General features: G+C 31.0%; 1 long non-coding RNA gene across 1 annotated transcript; it reads left to right on the top strand.

Annotated features, from left to right (window-relative positions):
• The first annotated feature begins 12945 nt into the window (after window positions 1–12945).
• On the top strand, window positions 12946–16231 carry LOC127902955 (uncharacterized). The gene is made up of 3 exons (XR_008055623.1): window positions 12946–13272; window positions 13543–13634; window positions 14454–16231. It is a non-coding gene; the product is annotated as an uncharacterized LOC127902955 (long non-coding RNA).
• Window positions 16232–16384: the final 153 nt, after the last annotated feature.

Here is a 16384-nt window from a genome sequence, read left to right as displayed (position 1 = left end):
TGAAATCCAGTTTCGTCCCGCATTGCCTGTTTATTTTTGACATTCCTACTTAATAGCTAAGTCAAAGGGGGCTTAAATTTAAGGTAAATGCTTGTTTTGGTCCTTATGTTTTAACAAAGTACTCGTGTAAAACTTATACATTAAAAAATGGCACAAGACAGCCATGTTATTAAATATATTACATTATAGCTCTTACTTTTCTTTACTTTTATAATAATATTCTTATAAAAATGCTCTTAAAATTGATTAATTTATCTATAAAAAATTAATTACCAAATTAATCCTAAAAGTAATTAAAATAATCACATAAAAATTTTAACTTTTTTTTCTTTTTAACTTTGAAGGCCAATTTGATAAAAACTAATTTTTTTTTTACTTTCCATTAATATCCCCAAGAATGTTGTTGCAAGAGTATTGCTATAAAATGTAAGAAAAAGTAACATATTTAACAGCAAGGGCGTCTTGAAGTAATTTTTTTATAAATATAAGGACTAAGCGAGCTCTTATGATAAAGTATAGAGACTTAACAAGTATTTATCCCTTAAAATTGCATATTAACTGTAATTACATTAATATTAAAGATAAGCCTGCCAAGGAAATAATCTCTGGTGGTATAATTTTGGCCACGATATTTTTTGTATCTTATGTATTAGTGGCAAAAATTACTAAAAATCTTAATAAAATTATAGATAAAATTAAAATTTTGTATGAAGTATATGAAGTTGAATAGACATATAAGATAATATTAAATACAAAATTAGAGTGATAATGCTATACAGTCCTAAATTTATTCCAGAAATTTATTCTTAAATGAAGTCAATATACCTAATACTGCAATTACTTTTGACTCTCGTCTAAATTTACTACATGAAAAAGAAATAAGATAGAATTGGAATTATTATTTGATAGAGTTTACAATCGAGAAATTATGTAAAAATATGAAGAGGAACGTGAAGACTCTAAATTTAAAGGGTTAAAATGCATGTGACATTTAATATATATTTGGTAAATTCTTATACTATATCCTCTATGATTTTCTCTTAAAAAATGAGAATAGCCTACATAAACTTGTAGGGTCACTCTATGGTACTGTTATAGAAGTTACAACATCAATGGTAATATAAATATGCATCGTTAAATTTAATCAATAGTCCATAAAATTAAAAATTAGTTAGGATAATATTTTAATTTTAATTATTTAAAATTTAAACTTACTAGTTATCAAAAATATATTAAACGTACATTTTAAAGATTTAATAATAAAAAAGAAACAAGCATAGTACATTGAAACTTCTATATATTTCCTTTTAAAATATATGAATTTTAATATTAGCAAAACTCAATCTTAGTTTATCCTCTTATAATTATCTCTTCTTCAACCCAAAAAAAAATATTGCTAGATTAATAAATATTGTAACAATTAATTCAACTCAATCTTAGACAATGAGTGATTTCAAAAAAAAAGAAAAAGAAAGAAAAGACAATGAACAAAACTAATTTATTTACACATAAATTAATTTGTATATTTGCATATTCAGTTTTCAATTTTGTTAGCGATTTAGAAAATATCTATCAAATTATAAAAAATAAAATTATATCCATGAATTTAAATATTATCTTAATTATTAAGTAACTAGTTATTTATCAATTAAATTAAATCAAGAATAAAGATTAAAACATTTAAATTCAAGGGTCCCTAACGATCCCATTATCAACACTCATACCGCATGCTAAAAAATCGAAGTAATCTATAATAACGTATTAAATAGATTTGGACTGTAGTCTGGTCAGATAAGGGTAACCGTTGTTTTTAGCAAATTTACTCAGCTGATTATCCGCCAACTTTACTTTCCAAACATGCAAATGGTGCCATGTTTTGAGCTCAATAAAATGACACCACTGACTAGCGTTTCCTCTCTCACTCTTTCAGTCTCTCTCTTTTAACCCTCTCCTTCTTTTTCTTATTTCTAGGGTTAGCATAGTAATGCTAGACAATTCAGATAGGCCGATGTTGAATCTCAACAGATGGATGAGGTAATTTAGTTTGCGTCCTTTCTATACATTTTCTTTGATCCTCTAAGATCATCAACAAATTTGATGTCTCGATCATGAAGCGTATACCTGATCTTTTTTCTCATTTTTTTTCAAAGAGACTCATTTGTTTTCACCTCATTCCTTTTAATGAGGCTTGAATCTAAGACCAAGACTCTAGAAAGGTTGCAGTCTTGCCTCTTAAACTAGAACTTCGCCAGATCTAATAAAATTTTGCTTGGCAAGTATTTTGTCATTCGTCAATCTCTCTCTTTCACCGTCTCTCTCTTTTTCTTTCATAATTTATAGGTTAGAATACGGTTCAAATAATCAGTGCCGCCATTGGCTTCTCAACATATGGATCGGGTAATTTAGCTTATATCCTTGCTATTTTAGTTATCCTCTAAGACCATCAATAAATTTGATCGCTTCAATCACTGATCTAATAATAGTCTTGCTTAATTCAAATTTTTAATTCAACAACTTTACTACTTAATTGTAAAAGTTTACGAATGAGAACAATTGATGGAGAAGGAGACTATATATAATATCTCTTGATCCAAATTTCATTCTCGATTCAACTCATCTTCAAGTAATTAAGTGATCCCTTGATTTATTTGTCTCTACTTCTTTTTCTTTTGAATATTAATTCAATGATAATAATGCATTGAAGCACTTCAAAGTAGGATCCTTTCCTGAACTTTTAAAGATCTCGTGTCTTTTATTGCTAATATATGACTAAGATTTAACTGTTTTTATTTATTAATTTATTAATTACCAATCACATGAAAAAAAAAATTTCAGGGACATGTCAGATCTTAAAACGATCCTAAGCAACATATGAATGGGGTGAATGTCCTTGAAGAGGATGTTGTATGTTGCTTCTCTCTCTACAACTATCTATATCTTTTATAGTTTTTTTTTAATAGACAATGAGTTATAGTTTTCTATTTTTTAGTAAGATATGACAGTTTTTGCTATTTTTTTCTCAAATACTTACAGTCTATAATTTATGATCTCAAAAAATAATCACTCTTTATTCTTACATTTTTTTTTCTTTTGGCGAACCTAGGTAGAGTGAGGGGAAATGAATGAAATTTCACTGTTTTTCTCAAACATATACACATACCCACCAAATAAATGACGCATTCAATATTTAATAAAATTCCCTTGATACTCAGTGTTCTCGTATTTATGTGTTTTCTTGAAATTTGATAGAAGACAAAAATTGAGAAAGCTAACAAGTCTCCATCTAAAGGGCTTCATATGACGGGGCACTATATATTGAATCGCATCAACATCTTTCTTAATCATTGCTATCTGTGCAACACAAAGTGGTGATGATTTATCCCATATGTGCATGCATAATAGTTTTTGTCACTATTATTTGTGCATCACATAACGGTGTTGATCATTGTCATACGTGATCATATAAGTAATGGTATTGATTCATGCCATCTATACATATCATAGCAACCTTGGTTAAGAAAAATCTTTAAGTGATTCTTATCTCATTCATTTGATAGTGGTACCTCTTCCAAATTAAAAGCTAAGAAGGTTTAAGAGGTTAGATATTTATATGATAGATGACACTAAATTAGATTGCCAAACTGCTAGATGTATGAGCAAAGAGAAAGAATCAATTTCAAGTACCAATATTACACACTCATAGCACAAATATATCAAAACTACATATAAACAATATTTTAATTCTGATCAAAATGCTAGTATTATGAACAACATGAGAGCAGACTTGTTATTTTTTAGACCTAATTTTGAAAGCTACAAAAAACAAATAGCTAGATGAAAAGATATCAGACGTTGAAACAAATTGGTCAATGTTTCTAACTTAGTTGACACTGGTTCTTTCCCTCTGCTCATACATCCAGCCAGCAGGTATCCAATTTCTGTGCCATCTATGAAAGGAACTCTAGATTTTTCTTCCCTTCTTGGCTTTTGATAATTTGAGGGAGGCACGTACCACTGTTAATGACACAGTGTTGATGATCTGAAGCTCATTATATTTAGCTGAATAGTTAGCTTCCTCCATTTTTGTCTTCTGCAAAATACGAAGAAAACACACGAATACATGAAAACTGAGTTATCAGGGTGGCAAATGAAATATTAAAACTATCCCCCGAACTCCAAGGGTCAGTCTATCTAGTTTGACATGACATGACTAGATAAAATCATCAATAAGGGTCTTGCATAAATTTGGCAGAGTTTTCCCTAAATTATTGACATTTTGATGCTGAGCAAGAAATTGAAGAAATTTTAATTAGATTTAAATTTATAATATTTAAGAATATTTTAATTAATTTATATTCTAGTTTAATTTGGTTTCCTATTTAGAGTCTTATTGTTTAGGCATTGCTTATTTGAGTAATATTCCTAATTTAGGTGTAAGTCTTATTAAAATAGGTTTTCTAATCAAATTAGGATAAGTCTCTTAGTTAGTATAAATAAGTGTCTTTTGTATCTTTTGGAGCAGATGTTCGATTTCAATAATATTTTCAATTTTCAAATCTCTTTGTGAGTATTTGAGTTCAGTTAATTCTCAGTATTCTACGGAATTAACGAGTCTTAACCCCTAAATTCACGGCATTCTTTTGAATCAACGTGAGTTTAGTTGTTCTTTTACTCCGGCATTCTCTAGAATCAACGGAATATTTGAATTTTAAACTTCCGCTGCATCAGCTTGGTATTAGAGCCAAAACCTGGTATCACCAATCTAACTCAATCTACCACCAAACCTTTCCTTTTTCCCTTTTTGATTTTTTCCGTTTAGATTTTTAAAAAAAAAAAATGAAACAGAAGCAAAAGCTTCAATCCGCGGCCACCATCCAAGGCTACCGGCTTTAATTTTTCGTCACTGATCCAGATGCAACCACTACCAATCAGATCATAAATCGCAGTCCATCAAACCCCAAGCATCTTCCACTGTCGATTAGCCACGGATCGCCGGAAAAAAAGCCAAAACGGCCGCATAAGTCACCGCTGCGATTTATCCAGCACCACCGTAATCAATCCACTTCTCTCCATGAGCTCAACCTCTTTCGTTATTCCCCACTTGCGATCGACCAACCCATCGCCGGAATCTAAGCCAACACCAAACAATCACAACTTATCTCAAATTTCCAGCCAAAATGCCACCGTTTCCGACGAATCACCACCACCATCATATTCATCAACCATAAATCTTTCAAATCCATCCATCCTTGTCCAATTTGCCGACCACCATCGCCGAAAACCCCATCTTTTACTTATTTATACTTTTGGCTCACAACTTTCTTCAATTTCATTATTTCCCTTTTCTTTTCTGTTCTAATCATAACACCCAAACACACAAAAAGAAGAGGAGAAAAAAAAAGAAAAAAATTTAAAAAAAAATTTGAATCATGAAACCACAACATTGCTGCGAAGATTTTGTCTTGAAAGAAGTTTTAAATAGGATGTTAAGGATTTTGCGTTTGATTTCTCAAGATTTAGAGAAACTTCGAAACAGAAAATCTTTACATATAAAGCATATATATGGATTTGACGAAGTTGTTCGTGATAATGCATGTTGTGAGAAAAATATGGAAAATGGTAACTTTGCTTTACTTGACAATAGTATTCCTTCTAAGGAGACTACTAATTGGTCATTCACGTCTACAACAAATTCTCCACTTACATACATCGATTTGGATCAACCGCCAAGATTTGATGACTATATTGATCTTGAGGAAGAAGATAAGGTAGTAATTGATATAGTCTCATATTATTCACTCAATTCAAATGGCGAGGTGTATCATAAGATTTTTCAACAAGTAGAAAATTTTAAGAAGCACTCTTTTGTTATTGGTTTTTCTGAGAGCTCGGAGGGATGTTACGACAAGGTATTCTTAGAAAAATTGTTGAATGAAGATTTTATCTTGCGTCGTTGGACAAATTGGATGGATATAGTCACCAAGTTTGGAAAGTTCAGGGTTATTCATCAACATCGACGTTATAATTTAAAAATTAATCTTAAGGCAAATAAAGATTATCTTGGAGACTACAACAAGCAAAATTCGAGGACGAATTTTCTCCACCCTGGCGGGAATGTGCAGAGCAAGAAATTGAAGAAATCTTAATTAGATTTAAATTTATAATATTTAGGAATATTTTAATTAATTTGTATTCTAGTTTAATTTGGTTTCCTATTTAGAGTCTTATTGTTTAGGCATTGTTTATTTGAGTAATATTCCTAATTTAGGTATAAGTCTTATTAAAATAGGTTTTCTAATCAAATTAGGATAAGTTTCTTAGTTAGTATAAATAAGTCTCTTTTGTATCTTTTGGAGCAGATGTTCGATTTCAATAATATTTTCAATTTTCAAATCTTGTTGTGAGTATTTGAGTTCAGTTAATTCTCAGTATTCTACAGAATTAACGAGTCTTAACCCCTAAATTCACGGCATTCTTTTGAATCAACGTGAGTTTAGTTGTTCTTTTATTCCGGCATTCTCTAAAATCAACGGAATATTTTGAACATTAAACTTCCGCTGCATCACATTTCCAACTTGCAAATTTGTAGAATAAGCACTATCAAATAACCTAATATTCAACCAACTTTATTGATCAAACTCCCCAACCATAATAATACACATTATAAAAGAAATATGGTTAAATCATCTCATCAAATAATCACCCAACATTTCCAATGATTAGTATACTTTATACCCATAATGAAGTCTATTCGTAGAAAACGTAATCGAAACATTAAATATTACTCCAAACAACCTCTATTTTACTAAAATTAAAATCATAAGAAAAATATAAAATATGAGTTTAGTATACTCCACTCACAACAAGGACGCTCAAGCTTTGATGTTCGTAGATTGATTCACGTTCCCAGCTCTCCTAAATCAAGGAAACTATATAATTATTTTATAAATTTGAGAAAACTCAACTAGTGTTTTGTGACATAATTCGACCAGTCACTTTATCATGAAATGTACAACTCTTGAATCATACTTGTAAGAAGAGGATTACCATAATACCCTCAAGCCAAAATTATATCTTATGCAAAAATCAATATTTCACCCTCAATAATTTAATTTTCATATTTATAATACAAAAATTAGCTTGGGACGAACTTTACCCATTTTTTGGAAACCTAAACGTAAACAAAGTATACTGATCTTTAAATTAACTTTATTCCCATGCGAATCCAACTTTAAAAATGAAGATAAAATTATAAAAATTTCACTCCCCTTGTGAGAAATTCAACTTGAAAGCTTGAATCACTTCCCTCTCGCTCAAATCCTTCCCCTACATTTCGTACTCTTAAATTCCTCATCAATAGATGTTCCCAAATGAATTTAGGGAGGGAAGTACTCCAGAATAACTCTTCAATTCAAGTTCCGAAAGACCCTAACTCAATTTGGAAAAATCTCAAATCATGAAAACTTTCCAATTGTCTTCCTCTCATGCCCGTGAGCTTTTGCAAATGAAAAGTGCTTCTTTTCTTTTTATAGTAGGGTATTAGGGTTTCTAAGGGTTCGGAAAAAACCAAATTGCTGTTACTCTAATAAAATGACTTAAAATAACCTAGAAGAATTGAGGATATTACAAATTTTTTATTTCTTAGTTGATTGTCCTTCGACAACTCTCTCTAGTACTTTACTTTTCCCTGTTCATAATACTCTTGGAGAACTTTTTTTGAAAAAAATAAATAAATGAATAATGGTTGCTCTATCTTCAACTCTCAACCTAAAAGAAAACTTGAAATCTCCTAATGAAATTTCTACCTAAAATTTTTTTATCTCTCATTGCAGGTACCGCATTCTGGAAAAATTAGATTACAAAAACATCACATATAAAGCTGAAAAACTTCTCTTGACAATAAAAAAATTGAAATAATTATAGAGACCGCAACAACATACCGGCATCCTCCAAGGATAATGGTGGGGGCCCTTCCTAATCAAAATCCAAGAAGGGTTAAAAAAAAGGTTAGAGTTCTCATGATTTATAACACTAAAATTGAATGGCTTAACGACGGCATGTACGAGCAGAGGGAGAAAACCAATGTCAACTATACTGGGAAATTTTTATATATCTGCTTGTTTCATCATGCCATTTCTTTTAATCCATATTGATTTTTATTGCTTGCTTTGAAAGTTATACAGGTCACAAATTTTGCTCCAGGTACCGATCATCTAACTTGGGGCTTTTGGTCATGGGATTTCTTTGAAAGTTCATACATAGAGTGTAGCGTTGGTAATTTCCCGTGATTGTTTTCAGATTAGATGATTTTTTATTTCTCACAATGTAGATCTAAAATATCTAGCCTTTTTATTTCTTTAACTTATGATTTATTAGGATTTACTTCGCATAAAGAGCTAGACTGCTATGAGTAATTAATCTGTTTAATAATTTGGTGAGGCCATTTGCATTTTAAAAATTATTCTGAACATTCTATTTCTTTGTAGACTCTTCTATTAATTTTAAATTAAAAAATTGAATTCTACTTGCATACTCCTTAAAATGCTAAAAAAGTCCTTATTTAAATATTCTAAATTAATTATCTTTATTTACTCTATACTCTCAAAAAAAATTAATTATTTATTATTTATTAGATAATCAATTATTATATTACTACCAAAAAAAAAAAAGATCAATATACTTACCTCAACTACTGCTGAATTAATCAATATAATAAAAATGGTTGGCTCCAGTGATTTCAAATCAACCAAATGTTAGTCACCATATATCCAGTTACTGGTTTTGGCCTGAGCTTCAAGTTCAGGTTCGATTAGTTTCACCCAAAAAGTTATTATTAATTATCAATACCAGCAGATGAAAACACCCAATAAAGTTTAAAGGAATTGATCAATTAATGGCTTGAAGATACATCAAGTTCAATCCTTGTAGTTTTTTTTTTTTCTTTTTCTTGTATACAAATCTTGGCAAAGCTTAAACAGGAGAGCCAAGAGAGCAAACCTGTCAAATAAGACAATTAGACAAAAAAAAAAAAAAAAGGAGGCATGAAAGTAGTATCGAAAATTATAAATAATTGTACTTTCTACATTGCAGCATAGGAAATACGAGTAAATTATAAAGTAAAAATATTTTAGACATATGAAGCTAAAATTTTTAGACACATTGAGTTTAGACCGTTGAATAAAATAAATTAATTTGATTGCTTTTTCTGTAACTTGTTCTCAAAATTTTTTTAAAGAATATGAAGTAACAAACGTAGCCATCTCCATGATGGTACGTGAACTTTGTCTCTAACCTCTCCCAATTTTTTTCCTTCAATTATTGATATTTTCTAAATATTTGTTTAAGTTGTTGGGAAGAAAATATATAGGGTTTAAAGTTAAGAGAATTGAATGTTAATTGAGTGTACTAAATTGATTAATTTTAATAATGTTATACTTAATCATAATAAATTGTCTTTAATAGCAATTTAAATTATGGGTATTTTTGTATTTTTTTTATAAAAATATTCGTGTACAAAATAATTATTAAAGTGTAAATATCTCAATCATAATAATTATATGGGCAAGCTTTGAAAAATGTTGGAACAAGAGACACTTATCATTATTGGGCTTTTAAAACAGCTAGTGTTATCAACATTGTTGAGATCGAAGTCTGTAAAATTATACCCAAAATTCATTGTTGGGCTTTACAATTTTTTAAAATGCAATTCTTGGTATACTTTTGATAGGAATGCAAGCATTAAACCCGATCAAGATTTGCCAAAATCAAGCAATGGCCCGTAAATCATGCTTCAAATCACGCTGTATTAACAGAACTTCCTTTTATCTGTATAGAAATTGCAATACATAAAGTCTTGTAGCCTCTTGTAAAAATATAAGTGAATATAATACTTTTCAAATATAAAAACTTTGGTTTCTAAATGGTATTAAAGTTACGGCTGAAAAAAGACCAAATTGAGCCGAAATTAACCTTTGGGACCTTTTATCATTGTGCTAGCCTCATCTCTATTAAGCTTTCTTCTCATAATTACATTCTCCGGAAATCCCAAGTTCAGCCACTCATTAGAAGCCTAGGCTTAGAACATCACATTGAAAATGTAGGGATTCCATCCAAACTCATAACTATCGAAGAAGCTGGGAAAGAGACTCACAAAAGCAACTGCAAATTAAGCAGAAATAAAACTTTTTCCCTCTTTATGTGATTAAAATAGGATATGCACTACAAACAAATAGGTAGAAAAATAAACCAACAAATCTAAAGCAATAAATCAACCACAAGAGACGCCAATTTTTACGTGGAAAACCCGAGAAAAACCACGAGACCATAGTCCGATATAAATTGGGATTACAGCACAATTTTTTCTTCAGATAACACTAGAGGCTAACAACATCAAGATTCTCAACAATCTTGGCTTACAATAATAGATCTAATATCTATTTCTCTAATAAATGAGTATCTCAAATAACATATATTGAGAGGATAAAATACAGATCAACACCAGCAAAAATGTAGAGGGAGATGTCAGGAACTTACCCTACAAAATTGGGAGAAATCGAAGCTAAAATCACCTTCCGATCGTTTAATCAAAGATTGAAAACTTAAAGAAAAATACATTTATCTTTCTCTCTCGCAGTGTCTTCTCAATTCGCCAAATGGATACTGCTCTCACGATTCTTCACTTATTTCCTTTATATATTTTCTGGTTAATTTCATCCAAGTCCAAAATTTTGCAATAATTACACATCAAATAAATTATTTTGGATTTTAATCTTTTTGGTCCACCGAAGTGAGATGGACCCTACATAAAGGAAAGAGATCATTAATCCAGAGTTTGCTATTGGAGAAACAACTATAGATTACTGATGACATGGCTTCGAGGGATGATGAATGAAGAAGTCCCGAGCACAATTGTTGAGGAAAAACTACTCATGAAGTTTGGATATCCATTGAAGAAACAATGCTTCCGTCAACCAAAGAACAAGAAAGCTGGTTGAAGGGCAACTTCTATTCTCTCAAAAAGGGATCTTCAAATTAGAACAATTTCTAAAACAATTCAATGAAATCTGTGACAAACTATCATCCATTAGGAAATCGATCCCGAATGATGACAAAGTATTTCAACTTGTTAGTGCTCTTGGTCTAAATTATGCTGATTTCAAAATGGCGATGCATACAAAACCCATTTACCCCAATCTAAAACAGTTCGTTCTTGCTCTTCTAAATCATAAGCAAACAGTCATTATTCAAAAGGATGAAGAGAAAACAACAAGAGAACATAATCAAAGAACTCAACTTCACAAAACGCGAATGAAACAAAAGTAAAGAAAGGGACAAATCACGATGTTGTCATATGTTAAATTTGTGGTAAGCTTAATCATAGTGCAATTATTCGTAGTTCAGGTATTACTTTGCAACGAATCCTCAAGCCTTCGCCACCATGAAACTTGAAGGTACAAATTACTAATTCTATGTTGATTCAGGAGCCATGGCTCACATGACCAACAATACTGGTAAACTTGCACAATCACTCTCTATATAAGGCATGATAAAATCTGTGTTGGTAACAGACAAGGTCTATAAATCTCGCATGTTGTAGATGCTGTTATCAAAACTGAGAACGAAAATCTCAATTTAAAAACATTTTAGTAGTGCCAATTTGAAGAAAAATCTTCTTTCAATTGGACAACTTACTACTAATTCATAATGTTCTTTTATTTTTGACTCACATGGTTTTATTGTTAGGAATCAGGAGAACAGGATACTGGCAAGAGGGCACAAAAGACTTGATCATCCAAGTCCTAAAATACTTCAATCATTGAAGAATCATGGGAAAATTAATTTTCCTACTTGGTCTAAAATATCAAGTCTCCGCGTTTCATGCCAACTAGGCAAAAGATGCAAACTTCCCTTCGATGATTCCAAAAAAATAGCAGAGTTCCCTTTACAAAAAAATTATTGTGATTTTTCGGGTCCTGCGCCTCTAAAATCTAATCAAAATTTTCAGTATTACGGCTTGTTTATAGATGATTGTATGAAATTTTCTTGGCTATTTCCTTTAAAACAAAAGGCTAACTTTTTTGCTTGCTTTCCAAAGTTTCAAAAACAAGTGGAAATCAATTTGAAAGGGAAAAAATTTCTAATCTGATGGAGGAGGCAAGTTCAGATGCAATATTTTCATCAAACATCTTGAGCTACACAGCATCATTCCACAAAATTTCTTGCCCATATACACCTGAACAAAATGGAGTGGCAGAAAGAAAACACCGCCATATAACAGACACAACCCTAAAATTGATATTTCAAGCTTTAATTTCTTTAAGATATTGGGTTAATGTTATTCTTAACAGTTGTCTTTCTTATCAACAGGATTCCGTCAACAACACACTACTAAAAAAGCGTTGATCTATGATAGATTTATTATGACGGATACGGATATATCACGATTGTATCATGAAGTAATGACATTTTTGTGATACATAGAATATATCATGCCTTAATGACGCATTCTTGATTGATAGACAACAGACGTAAACTGATGATGGATAAATGTCATGGTTGATTAATTTAAATTTTTAAAAATATTTTAAAATGACATGGCATTTAAATTGTTTTATCTACATAACACAAACTTGTGATGGACTGTAGTGAATTATTTAAAAAATATTTATTTTGAACATGTAATTTGTTTATTTTTAAAATTTTAAATATTACAAATTTTTCATTGTTAATTATTTAAAAATATTTCGTTAATGTATATAACTTAATTTATTTTCAAGGTCAATCGTTTGCTTTGGAAAGAACGTTCTAACACTTGGCAAAATTTTGCTGAGTGTTGGAACAAGTGAATGCCCTTTGTAATTGTATTATTTAAATTAAAAAAAAGAACAAAATGCCATCGTGTTGCTTGGCTTTGGAACCAGTGAAAGCGTTTTTAATTGAATTATTTAAACTAAAAAGAAAAGCAAAACACCATCATTTAGCTTTGGAAATATTGTTTCAACACTTAGCAAAATTTGCTAAGTGTGCAACGATTGCAGCCCCTTTTCTTTTTCATTCTCCACCCTCTCAATTGATGAAAACCTAATCACCCAACTGGAGAAAATCAATTGAACAAAGCACATAACAACCACCAAGCACCCATTACGAATTTACAAAATCTCTCCAACTGCCAAGCCCTTTGCACTGACACATTAGCCGTCACCCAACAGCCCCTTATTCAAAACACCAATTGTTATTAGAGAAGAAAGAGAAGAAAGGGAAGAAGAAGAAAAAGTAAGTGCATCAAAAGCCTCACTCAATTTTTTAATTTGCAATGTTATATCCCTAGCTGATTTTAAGTGGTAATGCATGTGATAGTTTTTAGATATGGGTGTCATTCTAACGAAACCTAATTAAATTTTATCCGGGAATATATATATAGATCCAATGGTTCCCTAAATAATTATTCTTAATGTTTGGGAGTGGTCCTAGTTCTTTATGTATTTTTCTTTTTTTTTAATTTAAATTTTTTAGGTTCTAATAGTTCTTATGTACTTGTTACAGTTAAAGATGTGGCCGAAAGGTTGAGGCCACTATTATCACAGAAGAAGCTTTTGGTTTCTGTTGCTGCATGAGTGAAATTAAAATACCTTGAGGTTTGCATCCTTTGACTCTATGGGTGGTACTGTCTATATTTCTTTGGTCTTAAAGAAAATGGTGCAATTATGTCATAATTATGGTTATGGTTGTTGTGGTTGATTAATATCTAAATTGCTATGAGCTTTGAAGATAGCTTGTTCATTTTGGTGTTATGATGTAATGCAAGTGCATTCAAGTTCTTGCATTTCAAATTTAAATGATTTTAAGTGTTGCATGTGAAATTGTGGTTGTGATTCTAATTATTTCTAATTTGCATGTTTAATTGGGATGGTTTAAGTCATTAATTTAATTGTTGTTTACTTATTTTTTACTTTGTAAAGACCATTTGTAATCATTATGAATATTATATTGACTCCACATGGATTGTGTATTAAGCCCTGAATTGCATGTGATTCTAATTTTGCATGGATTGTGTGTAAAGCTTCGGATTATCTTTATGTGCAGTAGGCTTCGCAAAGGTTTAAACAATGTTGTGCTTTTGTGTAATTTGATGGTGTCATAAAGAAAACAATTGGTTGGTATATATTGTTTATTACAATAGTTTTGTTTGTGGTCTCGAGCATATATTTTTTTTCCCACAATTTGTGGACCTTGTTTGCTTATTTGGTTTGTGGTCCTGGCTGTTTTTTCAAACAGTCAAAGGCACAATGAGGGCCTTTATGTGCTATATTTTTGACACACATGGGTCCCCTAAATTGTTTGATACTTGTATGTTTTCGATTTTTGTATTGTAAAGTTAAAAAAGAAAAATAATCAATATTGAGTTGGGCAAAAATTGTGAATGTTTAACTTCTTTCGGTTTATATATTCTGCAGGAACAAGACCAACTCAGCCCAAAGCCACTAAAGCTGCTGGAACCCCCACCAATTAGTCTAACTCCGAGCCAGAAAAAGAAGCAACTAGCTGTCATACCACAAGGTTCACCCAAGGAACGCCTGCGGAGTGCAACTAAAAATAAGTGAACCTTTTCCAGCAACATCTGCAGCAAAACGTCCAACAACAGGGGAGTATCTCCTGCCAGCCTAATTTAATTTTTTTCAATTTCTGAAATTTTCTTTTATTTTTAATTGTTTATTTGCATTTCTTTTTTTGTTAATAAATGCATGTTTGGCTTATTTTATTTTGTGTGCTTGTGAGGACACAACACCTCTCAAGTTTGGGGGGATTGTGTTATAGTGTAATGGGTTTATAAGTGCATATGTTTGTGTTGTGTGTTATGTGAAGTTCTGTTATCTAGTATTTGTGTATGGATTGGAAAACCTAATGAAGATAAATTGAGTGTCATTTAGTGTCTGTGAACTGCCAAGTAGGGATAGTTTATAGATGGATGTTGAAATTCTGTCTCATCACTTAGACTTTGTTTGAGTTCATGAGTGTGTTGTAGTAGAGCCAGGAAAACAAAAAAATGGTGGAAAATATCTTAATTTTGGGGGAAATTTTTGAATTTTTTTTGTTAAACTATGCTTGTTATGAAATAAATCATACTTCAATGGCTTTAGTTGCTGAGTAACCAGAGCTGAGTATGCACCCCATATGCAGACTTGAGTCAAACAGCAACAAGAGCTATGAGCATTTTTGTAGCATCTAAAAAAAAAGAGAAAGAAAAAAATCCTCTGTCTAGGATATTGAATAGCCAAGTCTGTTCATCAGCCCCAGGTTCAGCCTTGAGTAAAAGGTGTTTATAGATAAGACTATGTTATAGTTTTTTACATGTTATTGTTGTAGCAACTCTGATCTGTGCATTGGTTAAGTAATTGGGTGTCATCATTATAAATGATAGACATTCAGATGAAAGATCAATGATACATTGAAGAGAATTTGAAGTGACTGAAAAAAATTAATGAGGCACAATTTTAGCCTATTTTTACCTCTGAGTTAAATATAATGTATGTGCACTGTTATAGTATCTTTAGAATTTGATCAAAGTAACACACACACACTTTGGACAGGATAAGGCCTAAGTCTAGAACTAAAATAATATGACAAATTTTGCATGATTAAGAGTGTGATCTGAGGGTTGAAGAATCCTTGCGAGCTTGATGACAGAGATAAGTTATTTATTGTATGATTGTGTGATTGAAGTGTTAGAGTTATTGTCATTATTTGAGGACAAGTAATGGTTTAAGTTAGAGGTGTGATAATTCTATAAAATGAAAGTTATTATGACACTTTTAGACTTAAATCAAGATTACTTAGAGAGTAAATGACATGTTTTTATTGCATTTTAATTATATTTTGTATGAACATCCATTTTAATTTATTTTTAATAAATTCGGTTTGTTTTAGAATAATTTGTCCGTAGATAATATGTATAATTGTAGGTGACCGAAAACTTAAATTCAAGTAAGATGTAGTACTCGTTGTTGTAGTACTGTTGCTGTAGCAATCCTGGAGCATTGACAGAGAAGATTTTGCGGGAGACACTCAGAAGATTGTGATATGGAGTTTCCAAAACTGGAAGATGTGCACCCTAGACCTCTGGTTGCCTTAATTCTAAGCTATAAAAGAAGCACACACACAAAGAAAAAGGAGAGTTGTCGTACAAAGGAAAAACCGGAGAGAAAAACAAAAGAAAAATAGAAATCAAGAGAGATTTAAGGCTGATAGAGGAGAAACTGCTGAGATCAATCAGAAATTAGTTCTTCTTATTCTTTTCTTATTTTCTACTTATTCATTGCGATGTATTTGATGGCTAAAACTCTTTTGTTTATTTTTCTATCGCAAAGCATAAACTGAATTTGATTGC

The sequence above is a fragment of the Citrus sinensis genome, chromosome 6 (assembly GCF_022201045.2).
Source record: "Citrus sinensis cultivar Valencia sweet orange chromosome 6, DVS_A1.0, whole genome shotgun sequence".
Classification (NCBI taxonomy): Eukaryota; Viridiplantae; Streptophyta; class Magnoliopsida; order Sapindales; family Rutaceae; genus Citrus; species Citrus sinensis.
Note: the sequence above shows the minus strand (reverse complement) of the source record. Positions and strands in the feature narration are given on the sequence as shown.